General features: G+C 43.4%; 1 long non-coding RNA gene across 1 annotated transcript; it reads left to right on the forward strand.

Moving 5' to 3' along the window:
• Positions 1–1,642: 1,642 nt before the first annotated feature.
• On the forward strand, positions 1,643–10,024 carry LOC134470933 (uncharacterized). The gene is made up of 3 exons (XR_010040199.1): positions 1,643–2,037; positions 3,083–3,347; positions 4,745–10,024. It is a non-coding gene; the product is annotated as an uncharacterized LOC134470933 (long non-coding RNA).
• The last annotated feature ends 1,826 nt before the right edge of the window (positions 10,025–11,850 follow it).

An 11,850-nucleotide genomic window follows, 5' to 3' on the forward strand; every position in this document is an offset into this window, starting at 1 on the left:
TTAGTGGGGACATGTGAGGAACTCAGATTGTTGGCTGTGAAATAAAAGCTCCAGGCCCTTAACAGGCTTTTGGTTGGTCACGGTGGCTCTTTATGAGACTTGTATTTTTATGAACCATGTCGTAAAAGTGAATACTGGTCATCAGATTTCATTTCAAGCCTATCTTTCACAATCTTAAGTGCCGTGAGCATACAGCAGACACTCTCTTGTTCCCAGTTGCACAGAGTCCTCTTTAATATTCAGCTGGGCTTCCAAAAGGCTCCCATGGTAAGCTTTGCTTTCTCTATTAAGGCTCACAGGTGACATTATAATAACAAAGGAAACACTGGTGAGTCTAAGAGGACTTCAGTTTGAACCAAGACTCTGACTTTATTGGCTGTGCTACCTTGGAAAAGAGACTTCTGCTCTTTGATTAGAATGTGGATGATTTGCATGAAATCATTGATGTTATAATTTTAAACATGAATTCATGGTTTTATGACAACTTACAATGCTACATTTTTTTTTTCCTCCAAGCTTCTGATGTCTCAGAGAATGTGAATCAGGCATTATAAGTGCTTGTGCCTCTTGGTAAGTAAAGCACACATTAGTGATTACCAGTAATAGAATTTCAACCAGCCTCTGTATGTGTGTGTGTGCGTGTGTGTGTGTGTGTGTATGTGCGCCTATGAAGCCATACAATATTGTTATTAACTGGATGTGTAAGTTTTCTTAATTATTAGAGTCTTACAGATGTCATTTCATTTTAATGTTATAACAAAATATTAAAAATAAAGGAAGTGTTATTACTTATATACATTAACTATATTATATTCTTTATATGTGACCCAAGACAATTTTTCTTCATTTAGTGTAGCCCAGGTAAGTTAAAAGGTTGGACACCTATAGGCTAAGCAATAAATACTCTTGTATGATACTAGCATAATTTCAGGGAGCAAGGAACAATGTGGCAGGGGGTACATGAGCCAAGCTATGTGCTGGGGCTCAGAAAGGAAAAGATGTATAATTGGACTGGCAAAAGGGTGCTGAGGATGTTTGGCAGGTGGCTGGAAGGTATCAGACAGGGACCCTCAAGGAAGGGAGGAAGGAGACTTTGGGTGGATCACCCACATCCTTATCAAGGACCTAACTTACTGGAAACCCCAGCAAGACACATCTTCACCCAATGACACACAATGGATCACAGATTCTCTTTGGATCGAGCCTCTTTGGAAGATATGCTCTGAAAGACCCACTCAACTAAACAGTAGTGAAGAGAAATACACTGAAATACAGTGTCCCAGTCCCTGGAAATACTGTCTTCCCACTAGCATGGTGATCCCCCCAAAAGAGCAAAGTTTAGCAAAATGCCTTAAATATGTCAACCCATTATGCAAGTGTAAAACTGTATTATTATCATTATGATTTTAACATTGGGATTCTAGCTTGAATTCTGAACAGGACAGACTGCAGTGCCATCTTTCACATCCCTTCCTGATAGCTTCTCAGCTACTGAAAGCACATTAAAATCATGTCATACAAGATAAAGTTTGAAGCTCCTTACAGTTGTTTCCAACTCAGGTCAATTCATTTATTATTACAATGTCTAATTAGTCATAAGGTGTTCTTACTCTGTCTCTTTCTTTTTTCCTAGAAAGAAAAGATGATCAGGATGCATTATTTCAGCCAGGCATGGTGGTGCACTTGTGATCTCAGCTATTCAGGAGGCTGAAGGAGGATGATTGCTTGAGTCTATGAGTTCTAGAACCGCAGAGGTTACATAGTGAGACCTTGTCTCCAAAAAGACAAACGAAGACATGCTATTTCCGAAGATTTCATGCAAGTCTTACCATTTGTATAAAATTTCATACCATGCAATACATACCCAATCTTATTAATGAATACCTGAACATATGATAAAAGCATAACATGAATATGCAAATAATGAATCCCCAATTCTGGAAAATGAGAAGAGCAGGTTAGCATCTGAGAGCCACCCCTGGCTTGGAGCAAATGCTCCAGCAACATCGTAAAGCAAATGTGTATTCTCTGGGGAAGGTAAGGAGGTACATGATTCGGGAGGTTAAAATTACAGAGACTTCAAGCTTAACATTTTTCTCTAAGGCTGAGTGTTACCTGAGTATCTGTAATGTTACATACTTTTGCATGTTTGGAATATTTCATAATTAATAAAATCTCAGTCCAAGTCCTGTATCTGCTTTCAAGGTGCTCATAGGTGGGAACCAGAATTGTTACTACTAGCTGACATTTATCCTCCAAGAGCAGTACTCTTTGGCTGAGTTCCCTGGGGGGTGTTACAGTCTCTGAGCCGATGTCATCAGTCTACTGTAGTGATGATGTAAGAGTTCTACCTCCCAGGTCACTCAAGATTAAAGCAACTAAGCAATACACAGCAGTGAGTACTATACCTGGAATATAGCAAGAACTTAAAACTATGTGTTCAGTAATTCAGCTCTGCCCAGCAGCCCTGTGAAGAGGAGGAAATCAACTCAGATATATGCAGGCTGAGTGTAATAGGAGTTATAAAATAGAATTTAACCATTACCTCTCCATGTGTCTTTGGTTTCATTGTCATGGCTGCCTTGATATCCTAAACCCATTTTGACTTTAGGGAAGAGCCAGAAGTTACATTGTGCAGCTCTGAGGTCCACACTGTGGACTAGCCTGCTTTTCTTTCTTTCTTTTTTTTTTTTTTTTTTGGTCTTTTTCCTTTTTATCGGTACCAGGGATCGAACTCACGACTCCCTGCTTGCAAGGTAGGCGCTTATGCCGCTGAGCTAAATCTCCAGCCCCAACTAGCCTGCTTTTCTACTGGATGGCACTCAGCAGTAGCATTCACCATATTTTTTTACCATACCTCTTAAAGACATTCACAAAAGGCAACTTCCAGAATGGCTTCAGAAAGTGATGAGAACATCGGATAAGTGTGCTGGAAGTGTGTGTGTGTGTGTGTGTGTGTGTGTATTCTGAGAAGGATTAATAATTGCATCTGTTAGTGTAACATAAGTTTTTAAAAATTAAATATTCCCTGTACATCTTTATTGACCCCATTCTCTCTTTTTCTTCCTCTGTGTCATTCCAGACATCTAGCACCCCAGTGGCTTTACAGTATTGGCCTCAACACTGTTGAGTGCTGTGTGTATGCTCCTTGAATTAGGACAGAGTTGTCCCAGCTCTGCACTGTGGCCAATCCTTACCATTTTCTATTGCCAGAAGAACCCTCCGATCACCCTCTCTCCAGCCAACAAAAGCTGCTGCACTCCCAGAATGCCCGTGGGTAGTCAGAGGTGAAGAGCCCCATGTGTGTGCTCAGCTTGGCTGCCATTTTGCCTATTGTTGACTAAGAGGTATTAAATCATCCCAGAATGCTCTGTGGTACAGGTTGAAGCTGCGATTTGGAGAAGTCTGCTTCAATACCAAGACTGATTTATCTTTCTCCAGCCCACATCCTTACCTTTTCTTCTCAAGGCTCAGTTCAAGGGAAGCTTTGAATTTGAATCTGTCTCTTCCACTTACTAGCTGTGTGACCAAGTAAGAGAAGTGATTTTTCCTTCTTGAGTTGTTTATCTTGCCTCCATGAGGATGGCTGAGTAGTCTAAATTACATAATGAACTTTGGGCTTTTTGTGTATTCAGTTATTGTGAGTTCAGATAGTATCTAACAGACAGGCGGTTTCAAACTTGAGAAGGAGATTCCAAGAGCTGGACTCATGCCATTCCTTGCAAACTGCCATTCCTGATCCCCATCTCTTCTGTTGGCCCAGAGCCATGACTCAGAGCAAACTTTATCTAGAACCCTGCACACGGTAACGTCGTCTCCTCTTTACAGTGCCACCTCTGAACAGGACTGGTGTGGGTAAGGGGCCAGGCTGGAGCAGGTGACAATCACAAGTTTTAAGAAAACTTGTGGCATCCTGGAAAAGGTATCCAGGTGAGGTGGAATGGACATAGACGTGGAAGTGTGAATGTGAGTGAGCTGCTTGACCTCCCTGAGCTCAGTCCCCTCACCTGTCAGTCAGGAGACATAACTACCAGGGAGGTGATGCACGTGAAGCTGTAACGTGAGACTGGCAGGTAGCGCTTAGTAATAACTGAGGCAGTGATCTCTGAAGGGCAGTGGCCTGCCTCCCAGGAAAGAAGACCTATCGTGCCACTCCTGGGAGCCTTCTCTGTCCATTTTTTCTCTTTGAGCCTTTCCTGGGTGTTCATTTGACCCAAATTGCTTCTGCATACGAAGCTCAGGGGTCAGGGCACCTATAGTGGGCTTGACAAAGCAACAGCCTTGGAGCTATTTTTAAGGACTTGTGATTTTAAAGTCTCTTCATTGATGCTAATAAATGAAGCTGATAGAACTGGGTATGCCTTAAATGACTGATGTCTGAAAATACAGAGACGTGTATATAGAATATATATTTCTTCTAGAAAGAATTAGTGTTCCAAGCACAGAAGCAGGGCTGGGGCTTGCTTTCTCCGAGTAGAAGGAAGCCTTCTGGCAACAGGAAATCTATGTTTTCAGTCCGGGTTCTGCCCTTCCAACTCCTGAACCTCTTTCCCCTTCCAAAAATGGGAGTCGGCGTGTTGCTATACTCAGCGCTGTGCTGTAAGAGTTGTTTCACAGGCTCTAGGATTGCGGGGAACGACTTAAAATATAAATTGGCTTAAAATATAAATGGGACAAGTTCCTGCTCAAAGTAAAGAAAGGTGCCAAAGAGAAAAGTTTTGCTTCTGTTTCTTCTTTCTTTCAGAAAGTATGACATCTTTGATCAAATACTCCATGGCTTGGCCAACAGTGGGACTTCCAAGGGGAAAATCCTCCCTGCCTGAGAAATCCCCGGGAATGACTATCAGAAACCAAAAGGAGACAAGATCCTAGAATCCCTTGCTTACAGGTAGAAGAAGCATGACTTAGAGAGCAGCTGGGGATACCCAGGTGACCTTGAGAATGGACTGAATGAGCACAGACAGGTGACACCTCAGGTTGGTGCTGATTTAACATGTTTCCTCCTAAGGTAAGATTTTCTTATGGGGGTTTTATTTTTTTCAGTGGATGTTGGTGAAGCAACTGCTTCTGTAATCTCATTTAATCATTACAAGTCCCCTTGTGGGTGGGAGTTGGAGGGTGGTGATCAGTAAGAGCTGCAGGCACTCAGAAGTCAGCAAGAGCTTGGTGAGGACTCTATTCCTTGGTACCAGAATGATTGGCATCATGGCAAGGAGCTGCCCTCTACGACCTCTGGCCAGTGCTAGGGAGATCTAGCTGCTTCCAACCTTGCCAAATAGGAAGGGTTTAGGGAAGATAGAGCTCACACCTGTCTCTCCTTCTTCCAACCTCCTGGTGGGGGGGGGATCCCCATTGGTTCACTCTAACTAGGGGCCGGAAAGCAAAGGAGGCTGGTGATCCTGTCCCCAGAGACCACCCTGACACAGAACAGGACCTGGTCTTCTGCAGGAGGATTGGCAGAGCCAGAAAGCAGAAGCCAGAAATCCATGCCAAGCAAGAGGCTCTTTAACCTCTCACAGCCTTAGGAACTAGGAAACCAAGTTTCTGGTCCCCAATGAGTAGTCGTTCAAGCTATGTATCTAGATCTCTCTCAGTTCTCTCCTTCAGCAGTCACAAAGAAGATATAGGCCAAAGGAGCTGGCTGGGCAGAGGAGTACTCACACTCAATGAGGATGGGGAGAGGGTAGAGGGCAAACCTGAGTTCTTCCACCCTGAAGACAAGGGACCAGCCCTTTCCTCCAAGACAGATCTATCCTATGTCCCGAGGCAGGTGTGAGAGACTAGCATTCGCTGAGTATCTATTACACGTGAGTACAGAGGTCGGCTCTTGGTGTATGCTGCCTCTGTGAATCCTTTGGTGATTAACTCACGAAAATAAACTGCTTCAGAGCCAGCTGTGTTTGGAGGACTGTGGCAGACCTGGCTTTTGGGAACCCGCAACACTAACAAAATTTAACTTCAAAGCCTTCTTTCCTCTTGGATTCCTGCAAGGCCCATCTCAAGCCCTTGGACCAGGCATCCAGATATTCCTATCAGGAGGAAATACAACACCTGATACATTCATTCACTAAGGCGTTACTTAGTGTGTGACTCCTCCCAGGAGACTGCGTTTCCAAGAGGGTCAGACAGTGGGTGGTGCTGAGCCCAAAGGGGTGAATCAGTAATGGTGGAATCCCAGGCATTCAGAGAGGTCATGTTTCTAGGGTGGGTTCCTTTCTGACACTGTTCATATTGTACAAAGGCGGCAGCTACCTATTGTCCCCTGGAAGCAGGTGTGGCGCTGGTGGGGAAGCAGAGGCACCTCCACACTGAGGCCAAGGGTGTCTGATTTTCCAAGAGACAGATGTGAAGGAGAAGCAGCTTAGAAATCTGCACAGCTTTTGCAGATGTAGGGAAAAATTTCTACCCTGCTCTCTGAAATTGGGTTCTCCCCCCACCCTGCAAAAAAGGTGCTGTCATTATGCAATGTCCTCGTTGGCAGAGGTGTCAGAGCCCTTGTGCTGTTTCTAAGAAAGATCTGTGGCCTTGGAGTGGAAACAGGGCTACTGAATAGATGCCTGGGTGCCAAAGCAGGGAGCCAAAAGAAGGTGGAGAAGAGGAAAGTCCTGAGTTTTTCAGGGCAGCCAGATGGCAGCCCCGAGATTCTGCTGCAGCCTTGGGGTCAGATTGGGGTCAGAGCTGGGCTGAGGCAGGAACGAGCCAGGCCTGGCTAAGCAGGTGATGTGGTGGGAGGCTATGAGGAAAACCACCCTCCGTGGGAGCTGGACGCTTGATCAAGTCCACAACCTATGGACTTATAAAAGCCAGGCTGGGGGGAAGTGCTTTACCAATTAACTTAATGATATAATCAGCAATGCTAATCACCACTACCTTTTATTGAGCATTGCCTCCAAAGCCATGCCCCTTTCCTAAACAATTTAGTTGTATCCTATGAAAGTCTTGTTCATTTACCCAATCATAATTTATTGAGCTCTACTGTGAGTCAGGCACTATTGTGGAAACAGACAAAATCCCTCTTCCAGATGACATGCAATTAACAAAACACAACTCTAGGGGGTACTGTATACACAAAGCTACACTTTGTGAATGATGCATCCAGCTTTCCAATAACCTGGCAGCCCCTGTCTCTGGAGCTCATATTCTAATGGCAGTGTCATGATACTAAAGAGGCGGGTGCTATTATCTATCCCCCATTACTGGGTGGGAAATGGAGGCACAGGAGGGTGTCACTTGCTAAGGTTTTCAGCCCCCAATGACTACACTGTGACTTAATCGCATTTGGCCTGATCTTGCGATTCACCTGTGCCAGGTGCTTGCTGTTCTCTCCCTGATGGGAAAAGGAAGGAGGGAGTAACCTGGCTGGCAAGGTAAAAGTTGGGTTGGTTGACCTAGTGGAGGCACCGTGTTCTGAGTGGGTGGAGTAGAACAGAGTCAGCCCATGGTAACAGGGTCCCTCCCCGAGGCTACCTTAGCTCTGGGAAGACTTGATGAAAGCAGCTCCCTCCATGGGAACATTGGGAAAATGGATCTTTTTCTTTGCTAGTTGAGGGAGTATTCAAAGAAGCCCATCTCTGGGTTGATCTTATGGCCTCGAGGCTAGAGTCATCGATTGGTCCACGCATTTATTTATTACTTGTTCATCATTTATTAAATGTCTTCATTATGTTTTGAGGCAGAGAGGTAATTTGAGGGGCTTAGAGGTTTGCATACATAGCTTCCAAGTCCCTTTGGTTCAGGACAAAGTAGAAAGGGTTGTGAGGCATCTCGGGTCAGTTTCCTGGCCAGAGGGACTGATCTTGTGCAGTGAGAACCTGAGGCTGTACTCTCCTCTAGGGGCCTCGCCTTGCTGGAGATGGACCTAGTTTTCACAGTAGTGAGTCTTCCCTTTGGGTCTGGCATGGTGCTATCCTGGATATGAAAGGAGATCCTTGTCTATACTCTTTTGCCTTTGCTCAAGCATCTACCTTAAGGAGGAGAAAAGATGGCTTCTGGTTTCTTGCCCACTTCTTTTCTGCTATGTCTCCCTTCTCTCATCCAGGATGCTCCTGCATGTGCACTTGTGGCTTCTGAGAGCTGGACAGGGCCATTGAGACAGAATACCCACCCCTTAGGACTTAGGACATTTTAAAGAGCATCTCTGTGTGGGCAAAACCAAATGGAACACATGCAAGGCCTGGGAAGGCTGACATCTAAATTTTCCCCTGTGGTGCCCATCTTTTATTTACTGTTTGGATCTCTCCTCTCTGTTCTCCGTTCTTCGGTCACTTGGAGCCCAGGTCTCAGGTAAGAGAAAGGATTATTATGGTGAACTAGTAGGTGACACTTGGAAGAAGGCAATAAAGCCAGAAAAAAAAGATCATGTGGTTTCTTCCTTGGGCTCCATATGGTTTACGGGAAATATGGGACTCTGCCTCTGGTTCCTCCAGATTTTATCAGTCTTTGTCCTTGTGCTTATACCAGAGAAGGAATTCAGGACGAGAGTTGGGAGAAGGAGATCTGAGAGATTACTGACAGAATATTGGATATTGAGGACGTGGGCTAGGGAGCAGAGGATGTTCATGAGAAACTGGGTTTGTTCAGAGCCATTTTCATCTTCCTCTCCATTTTGCCTAAAACTGGTATTGCCCAAAGAGCCTATTTTTTGAGAAAGACATTTTTGTGGTTATTCAGGCCAGAGATGGCAAATAAATGCCTACCACAGACGCTGCCATCTGTGTCCCCACTCCTAAGCAAAGGCAGACACTAGTTTTCCTTCCTACTGTGGTCATAGACTCAGATCCTTGTTCAACACAGCCCCCTATTGTCCAGCTCTATCTTCCAGAGGTGATATTTGTAGTGAACCCATTTCCTAAGCCTATTCAGGCCCCTTTGCTATGAATTCTCTGCAGCTGATTTTTTTAAGGAGTCCCATCTTATTGCTGTGACTTCTGCAGAAGTTGGAAGCTCAAAAGACAGTTCTGTGTTGATTCACAGAAAGCCCTGTAGATTGGATGGCTTGCAGTATACACTATGACTGACTCATGGTATCTATTTGTCTCCTCCACCGACCAAGCTGGTTCTCGGGGCTTGGCAGGAGTTCTGGCTGAGCCCTTGCATTGCTCCACATTCCCTCTATTACTAAGGAGGCGTTGTTTCTTAATTACGAGGTACTAGATACCAGAAGTGCTTTCTTTTGTTTTAGTGGGTTTAGCAAAGGACTTATGAATATTTCTTGACGTTGACATTCACTGTCTGGTTCTTTTAGGAGCACAAAGATCACTGAGCTGGCAATAGGGGCAAATTAAAGTCACATGTGAATTGGGGTGGAGAGGGACTGTGCACAGGGTTGCTTACAACACCTACGCTTATGGAATTCCACCTCAGCATCATTCCATTCGGACTCTGTGACCGAAGTCCTCCAAGTCTGCTGGTCCATTGGAAGTCAAAAACAACCAGGATGTGGGAGAAATACAGTAAATAGCTTAAGCAAAATTGTGGTAATTGATGACGAAAATGAATGAAATTATAATAATCACTAATAGGGACCTTTCTCTTATTTGACATTGCAAAATAGATGAAGACCTCCCATCTGAGGTTAAACGGGCGTTAATACTTCAGAGTGTCTAAGGAGCAGAAAATTTGTTTACTGGTTAGGGAGTCACCACGAAATTGCATTCTTTTGCATTAAATCCAAGAGCGCTTTTACAAAATAATCAGTAGTTTCTCGTATATGCTACAATAATTAATGGGAATTAGAGGCTGGTTGGAATTGTAGTTAGTGGACAGGCAGTTTCTGTACACTTTGGAGAAACTTGTGTCTGAGGGCAAAGTGAATGTCTAATTCTGGTGGTCTGTGCCAACTGTTCCTCAAAAACAGCACGGGGCTTTAGTGGTCCTTTACCTTAGCACCGTCACTGCTACGAAGCCTGATCCTGAAAGGTCAGCTGATCTTTATGAGCTTCAATTTCCTTCTCTGTACAGTGATGGGGTAATTCAGGCCATCAAGGTATTTAAGTAAGGAAAATGTATGCTTGCAGCAAACAGAAAGACACAGACGCATTTTAATACAATATCATACTGAAATCTGTTAAATTTATTTTTATAAGTGCATGTGAATTTTATAAAATACTGAGTCTCACTGTGATATTTTCATACATGTACATAATATATTTTTATTATATCTAGTCCCTGATTTATCTCCCTCCCATACTACTTACTCCTTCCTCTTTTCCCTTCTTCTTTCTAACGATAATCGTTTTTAATTTTTAATTTTGGAAAAGTGTACTTTAACTTTTGATTTTAGATTTCACAGGGAAAGCTTGAGATACTTGTCTTTCGGAGTCTGGCTAACCTCATTTGACACCATGATTTCCAGTTTTATCAATTTTTTTGCAAGTAATATAATTTTTTCTCTCTTTTATGGCTAAGGAATCCCCCTTTGTATATCTACACCACATTGTAATTCATTTTGAAAAATGTTTATTGGATTTTCCACAATCAACTGAATATATTTTTATGCATTTAAAAGAATACAGAAAATTAGGAATAAAAATCACGAAGTCCTCCCAAATGCAAGTACTCTTATCTTTTGGCTTATTTCCTTCTTGGCATTTTCATGGGTGCATTTTTTTTATTGTGGTAAATTATACATAATGTAAAATTTGCAGTTTTAATTGCTTTTAAGTGTACAGGTCAGTGGTGTTACTACATTAACATCGTTGTGCAAACATCACATCGTCCAATTTCAGATTTTTCATCAACCCAGATTGAAATTGCCCACACTCATTCCCACCCACCCATTCCTGGTGACCAGTACTTTCCTTTTTCTTTTGAATTTGACTTTCTAGATCCATCATATAAGTGGGACCCCATCTCGGCATTTTTATGAGTAGGTTTTCTTATGAAATATGCATTGAGCCCATGACTACTAAATTTAGTGTTCTTATTTGTTAACATTTTGTCATCATGATTATCTTTTGATGTTGCTATATTCTCTATATGAGCATTGTTTTTAATGACTGAGCCTTATCCAATTAAGTCACACCATTTATATTATTATTTGTCCATTATTTCCAAATTTTTGTATCATGAAACATATTTTTGTGCAGCACCTTTATCATGTAAGTAAGCCCCTTCTTTGTACAGAATCTTGAAATTATTTATTAGTTGAAAAGGAAAGTGAACTTTTCAGGCTCACATTTCCTACTGAATGGCTCAGAAAAAAATTTCAGATGGATCCATCTGCAGACGGGGTGGGGCTACCATGTCCTAATCTCTGACCACTTGTAGGGTTGATAAAGCTTTGGATGTCTATGGACATCCGAATGCCCACGTGAGAGAGACCCAGGCATGCTGGTCTTTCAAGGAAGGGTACAGTGTCTTTGAAGAAAAGCACCTGCAGGTCAAAGATTATTTTCTCCTTTAATTGCATTTATTGGGGCAACTTGGAGGTTTACTGGTGGGCATAACGGAAACCACGATGCCTTCCTTCAAGTCACCCTTTGGTTCCTCCATCTAGGGAACAGATGACACTTGTCAACCTCTCCCACGTCTGAGAATCTGATTCCAGGACTGTGACACAGTACAGACCCCCTCCCAGACTCCAGGGCTGTCATGTCAGCATGGCTCATCTATACCTTCTGTCTCATCTTAGACGTCATGGAGAGGTGGCCCCATCCTGTCTCTTCCAAGGAAAGTCCATGTCATGATGAGCAGTCCAAGCTTTTCCCCGCTGCTTTCTTGGTAACCCAGTCTGGTGAGTGGCGCTCCCAGTTGCCCTCAGCTGCTCTGCAAGAAGATGTCACAGCTGTGAGAGATCCAAATCAGCCCCTTTTGTCCCCTGTGGCACTGTGTGCTTTGGCTGCCTGGGCA

This window comes from Cavia porcellus, unplaced genomic scaffold (assembly GCF_034190915.1).
Source record: "Cavia porcellus strain 051 isolate PalLab524CR breed Dunkin Hartley unplaced genomic scaffold, mCavPor4.1 scaffold_17, whole genome shotgun sequence".
Taxonomy (NCBI): domain Eukaryota; kingdom Metazoa; phylum Chordata; class Mammalia; order Rodentia; family Caviidae; genus Cavia; species Cavia porcellus.